General features: G+C 37.0%; 1 non-coding gene across 1 annotated transcript; it reads right to left on the bottom strand.

The window, feature by feature from the left end:
* Positions 1-5650: 5650 nt before the first annotated feature.
* On the bottom strand, positions 5651-5754 carry LOC136146169 (U6 spliceosomal RNA). Its single transcript, XR_010658908.1, has one exon. It is a non-coding gene; the product is annotated as a U6 spliceosomal RNA (small nuclear RNA).
* Between the last annotated feature and the right edge of the window lie 275 nt (positions 5755-6029).

Below are 6029 nucleotides of genomic sequence, written 5' to 3'. Positions count from 1 at the left end.
CTTCACCTGCCAGGGGGAGTGGGCAACAGCCCCAGGTTCTTTGGGACGCTGACTCCACATGCCGGTGAGCCGGCACTAGTCCCAGGGTCCCCAGAGCTCTCCAACCAGGCACCTCATGAGCAGGCCCCAGTGAACAGAGTCAGCAGCATCTTTTCACCAAAGGTCCTGGCAATCAACTGCACTAGGGGCCGACCACGCCTATCAGATCACTCACACTGTAAGCCCACCGCAACTGAAGGACCCACACAGCCCTCCTAGGGGGAGTTCCCAGAGCATATACCTTGGGTGACGAGAAAGGAGAGCTCTGCTGGGGTGCATAGGGTGTCTCCTACAGAGGGCCACTTCTCCAAAGTAGAGAAACATACGTAACTTACCAAATACATAAAAATACCAATGGCAACTCGGACAAAGTGAATCAGCATAGGAATACGTTTCAGATGAAGGAACTCTGGAAGAGAAACTAATAAACACAAGCAACCTATCCAAGAAAGAGTTCAGAGTAATGAGCTTAAAGATGGTCAAAGACTTGGAAGAAGAATGGATGCACAGAGCAAGAAGATAGAAGTGTTTTTGTTTTTGTTTTGCTTTAGGGTTTATTTATTTATTTATTTGGCTACACCATGTGGCCTGTGGGAGCTTAGTTCCCCAACAAGAGATTAAACCCAGACCCTCAGTAACAAGAACACAGAATCTTAATCACTGGATTACCAGGGAATTCCCAGGAGATAGGTTTTTTTTCCTTTAAGAGTTAGAAAATATAAACAACCAAACAGACATGAACAATACAATAACTAAAATAAAAAATTCACCAGAAAGATTCAACAGTAGACTAAAATACACAGAAGAACGAATCAGCAAGTTGGAAGGCAGAATAGCGAAAATCATTGCTGTGGATCAGAAAAAAAGAATGAAAAGAAATGAGAACAATTTAAGAGACCCCTGGGTCAACATCAAGGAAAATAATATTCACATTGTAGGGGTCCAAGAAGGAGAAAGGGGTCAAGAACATATCTGAAGACAAAATAGCTGAAAACTTTCATGACACATGGAAGGAAATAGTCATCCAAATCCAGGAAGCAGAGAGTGTCCCATTCAGGATTAATCCAAAAAGAACACACCAAGACACATTGTAATTAAAATAAGAAGAAGAGAGACTGTTAAAAGCATCAAGGGAAAAGCAGCAAATAGTATACAAGGGAACTCCCATAAAACTCAGATTATTTTTTAGCTGAAATTCTGCAGATCAGAAGGGAGTGGCACCATCTATTTAAAGTGATGAAAGGGAAAAACCTACAACCAAGAATAATTACCAGCAAGACTCTGATTCAGATCTGATGAAGAGATTAAAAGCTTTATAGGCATCTAAAAATCTAGAAGACTGCAGCACCACCAAACCAGCTTTACAACAAATGTTCAAGGAACTTCTCTAGGCAAAAAAGAAAAGGTCACAACTAGAAACAAGAAACTACAAAATGAAAAAGTTCACCAGTAAAACAAACATACAGTAAAAGTAGGAAATCATCCACACACAAAGCCAGTAGGAAAATTAAAAGACAAAGTCGTAAAATCGTCAGTATCTACAAGCAATTAAGGGATACATAAAACAATTAGATGTAAAATATGACATCAGAAACAGTAATCATGAGGGGAGTACAGTAAAAATGCAGGGCTTTTAAATTCAATTGAAATGAAAAGATCAGCAACTTAAAACATTCAATATATGTATATGTGTGTGTGTGTGTATTTATACACATATACAATTATCTCTCTCTCTCAGAGAGAGACTGCTACACAAAAACCTCATGGTAACAGCAAACCAAAAATCTAAAATAGATACACACACAAAAAAGAACAAGGAAAGGTGTCCTTTATAATTAGGGTCAAACATGGCACTAACAGTAATCAAATTACAAGTGGAGAGAGAGTTAATGTCTATCCTTCTGAAACTATTCCCAAAAGTTGCAGAGGAAGGAACATCTCCAGACTCATCCTATGAGGTCACCATCACCCTGATACCAAAATCAGACAAGGATGCCACAGGGAAAGGAAATTATAGGCCAATACCCCTGATGAACATCAGTGCACACCTCAAAAAAACATTAGCAAACAAATTCAACACCATTGTCAAGTGGGGTCTACTCCAGTAACTGAAGGATGGTTCAACACTCACAAAACCAATGTGATATACCACATTAACACAAAGAATAAAAATCATATAATCATCAACAGATACAGAAAAGGCATCATCAGAATTCAATATCTAATGATTAAAAAACTCAACAAAGTGGATCTAGAGGAAACCATACCTCAATATAATAAAGGCCATGTATAACAAGCCCACAGCTAACATTATACTTAATAACAAAAAGCTAAAGTTTTCCCCTAAGATCAGGAATAAGATAAGGATACTCATTCTCACTACTTTTATTCTAGTACTGGAAGTTCTAGCCAGAGCACTTAGGCAAGAAAAATAAAAGGCATAAAAATTGGAAAGGAAGAAGTAAAAAGTAAAACTGTCATGATCTGCAGATGACATGATCATATACATGTAATATATATACTTAGCATGTTTATGTAGCACGTTTATGTGCGAAGTCACTTCAGTCGTGTGCGACTCTTTGCAACCCTCTCCACTGTAACCCACCAGGCTCCTCTATCCATAAGATTCTCCAGGCAAGAATACTGCAGTGGGTAGCCATGCCCTTCTCCAGGGATCTTCTCCACCCAGGGATAAAACCCGTATCTCTTATGTCTCCTGCATTGACAGGTGGTTTCTTTACCACTAATGCCACCTGGGAAACCTATATGCATATACATGTAAAAATCCTAAAAACTTTATCACTAAACTGTTAGAATAAATACAGTAAAGTTGTGGGGTATAAAATCAATATACAAAAACTGTTCATTTCAATACACCAATGATGAACTATCAGAGAAATTAAGAAAATAATTCCATTTACAACTGAATCAAAAAGAATAAAACACCTAGAAATAAATTTAAGGAGTTAAAAGACATACACACTGGAAACTATAAGATATTGATGAAAGAAATTGAAGACATAAACAAATGTAAAGATATTCTGTGCTCATGGATTGAAAGAATTCAGAGCATTAAAATGTCCACACTCCCAAAGCAATCTACAGATTCAATGCAATCCCTATCAAAATTCCAGTGGCATTTTTCAGAGAAATAGAACAAATAATCCTAAAATTCAAAGGAAACCATAAATGACCCTGAGCAGTCAAAGCAGTCTTGAGGAAGAACAGAAAAGCTGGAGGATCATGCTTTCTGATTTCAAAATATGTTACAAAGCTATAGTAATAAAAACAATACAGTATTATTATAAAAACAAACACACGTCAATGCAACAGAACAGATAGTGCAGAGAAATACACACATGCATACATATGTGTGCTTGCATGCTAAGCCGCTTCAGCCGTGTCCAACTTTCTACAACTCTACAGACTGTAGCCTGCCAGGCTCCGCTGCCCACGGGATTCTCCAGGCAAGAATAATGGAGTGGGTTGCCATGCCCACCTAAAGGGATTGAATCTGCATCTCTTAGGTCTCCTGCATTGGCAGGTGGGTTCTTTACTAATGCCACCTGGGAAGCCCACACATACATGTATCTTCAATTGCATACAGTGTGAAGAGGACAAGTCTCTTCAAGAAACGGTGCTGGGAAAACCAGACAGCCACATGCAGAAGAATGAAACTGAACTGCTTTATACCATACCTGGGAATAGATCAAGCAAAAAACGGATCAAAGACTTGAATGTAAGACCTGAAACCATTAAACTTCCAGAAGAAAACACAGATAGTAAGCTCGTTGATATCAGTTTTGCCAATAATTTTGTAGATTTGACCCCAAAAGTAAAAATAAGCACGTGGGACTACATCAAACTAAAAAACTTAAAAAAAAAACAACAAAAAAACTCTAAAGAACGTCTACACAGCAAAGGAAGCCATCAACAAAATCGAAAGGTAGCCTATAAATGGGAGGACATAGTTGCAAATCATTTATCTGAGAAGGGGCTAAAACCCAAAATACATAAAGAACTCTTACAACTCAATAGCAAATAAAAAGAAACAACTCTATTAATAAAAAAAAAAAAAATAGGCAAAGGATCTGAATAGACATTTTTCCAAACATGACTTTCTCATGGCCAACAGGTATATGAAAAAGTGCTCAACATCACTAGTTAGAGAAATACAAATTAAAACCTCAGTGAGATATCACCTCACCTTGCTAGAATAACTATCAAAAAGAAATAAGTGTTGGAGAGGATGTGGAGAAAAGGGAACGCTTGTGCACTATTGGTGGGAATGTTAAATTGGTTTATCCAATACAGAAAACAATATGGAGCATCCTCAGAAAATTGAAAATTATTTTTAATTAAAATTATTAAAATTCCAGCAATTCCACTTCTAGATATTTATCCAAAGAAAATGAAAACAGTAATTCAAAAAGATACATGCCCTCCCTATCCTGTGAAATGTCAGCTCCATTTTCCCAGAAGTCATATGTTTACAAAGAATCAGTGCTTTCTGTCAGTGTGAAAGTTGTCAACTCTCTTGATTTTAGTGTATGTACTAAATTCAAAGTATCTAAACCTATGAAGTAATCTGCTCTTTCCTTGTCCCTTCCCCCTCTGACTGTAAAAGTCTCCCATTTTGTTCAGTTCCTTGGAGCTCCTTTCTATTTGCTATTTGGGATGTTGCTTGATTCATGATATGTTGAATAAACCCAATAAGATCTTTAAAAATTAAAAAAAAAAATCTAAACCTGTAGTCTAATCTGTATGTGCTGTCTTAACTGTTAATTGTGTTACTGATGATTTTACCTTACTTGAAGACTGATTCATTTTTCAACTTGATACAAGTAATTTTTTTTCCTTAAAAAATAAGACAGGCAATTCCATGTTCATTGCAGCATTCTTACGATAGTCAAGACATGGAAACAACCTAAATGTCCATCAATGGATGAATGAATAAAGAAAATGGTATATATATACAGTGGGGTATTATTCAGCTATAAAAGATGAAATTTTGCTATCTGCAGCAACATTAACGTAACTTACGGGCATTATGCTAAGTGAAATAGAGAAAGACAAATGCTGTATGATTCTCATTTATGTGTGGAATACATAAAACAAAACAAAAAAACCCAGAACTCAAAGTTACAGAGAAAAGATTCGGAGTTACTAGAGGTGAGGGTTAGAGGTGGGAGAAATGAGTGAAAGGGGTCAAAAGGTACAGATTCCCACTTCTAAAATGAATACATAATGTGATTTTTAATTGAATTAAGAATTGACTTGTAATCTTATGTTAGTTTCTGGGGCACAGCAGTGATTCAGTTATACACACATATACATTCTTTTTCATACTCTTTTCCATATGGTTTATCACAGGCTATTGAATACAGTTCCCTGTGCTATATGCAGTAGGACCTTGTTGTTTTATCCATCCTACACTAATAGTTTGCATCTGTTAATCCCAAATTCCCAACCCATTCCTCCCCCACCCCCACTCAGCAACCACAATTCTCTTCTCTATCTGTGAGCCTGTTTCTGTTTCATGAAGTTCATCTGTGTTCTATTTTAGAGTCCACATATAAGTGATATCACATGGTATGTCTTTCTCTTTTTGAAAAATGTGGGACACTTCACAGATCTGTGTGTCATCCTTGCACAGAGGTCATGCTGATCTCTATATTGTTCCAATTTTAGTATATATGCTGCTGAGGCAAGCACCGGTCTTTTGTTTAAACATATTCTTCAACCTTTCATGACATCTGAAGGGCTGATGTTTTCTCCTTTCTTCACAGGAGCTGCCCACTGTAACTGGTAATAACCTTTTTCTTAAAAACAGAGGAAAAACTAGCATTTTCCAAGTCATCTACCCCTCTTGTTTTTAAATTTATCTACTGTTACAGTCTTAAGAATGCTTGCCATTTATCTTTTATATTACTCACAAACTGCATTCTCTTTAGCCCTACTGCATACCTTTTACACTGGATGTTTTATCC

The sequence above is a fragment of the Muntiacus reevesi genome, chromosome 13, assembly GCF_963930625.1.
Source record: "Muntiacus reevesi chromosome 13, mMunRee1.1, whole genome shotgun sequence".
NCBI lineage: Eukaryota > Metazoa > Chordata > Mammalia > Artiodactyla > Cervidae > Muntiacus > Muntiacus reevesi.
The sequence above is the reverse complement of the archived record's forward strand: the minus strand, read 5'-3'. Positions and strand labels throughout refer to the sequence as shown.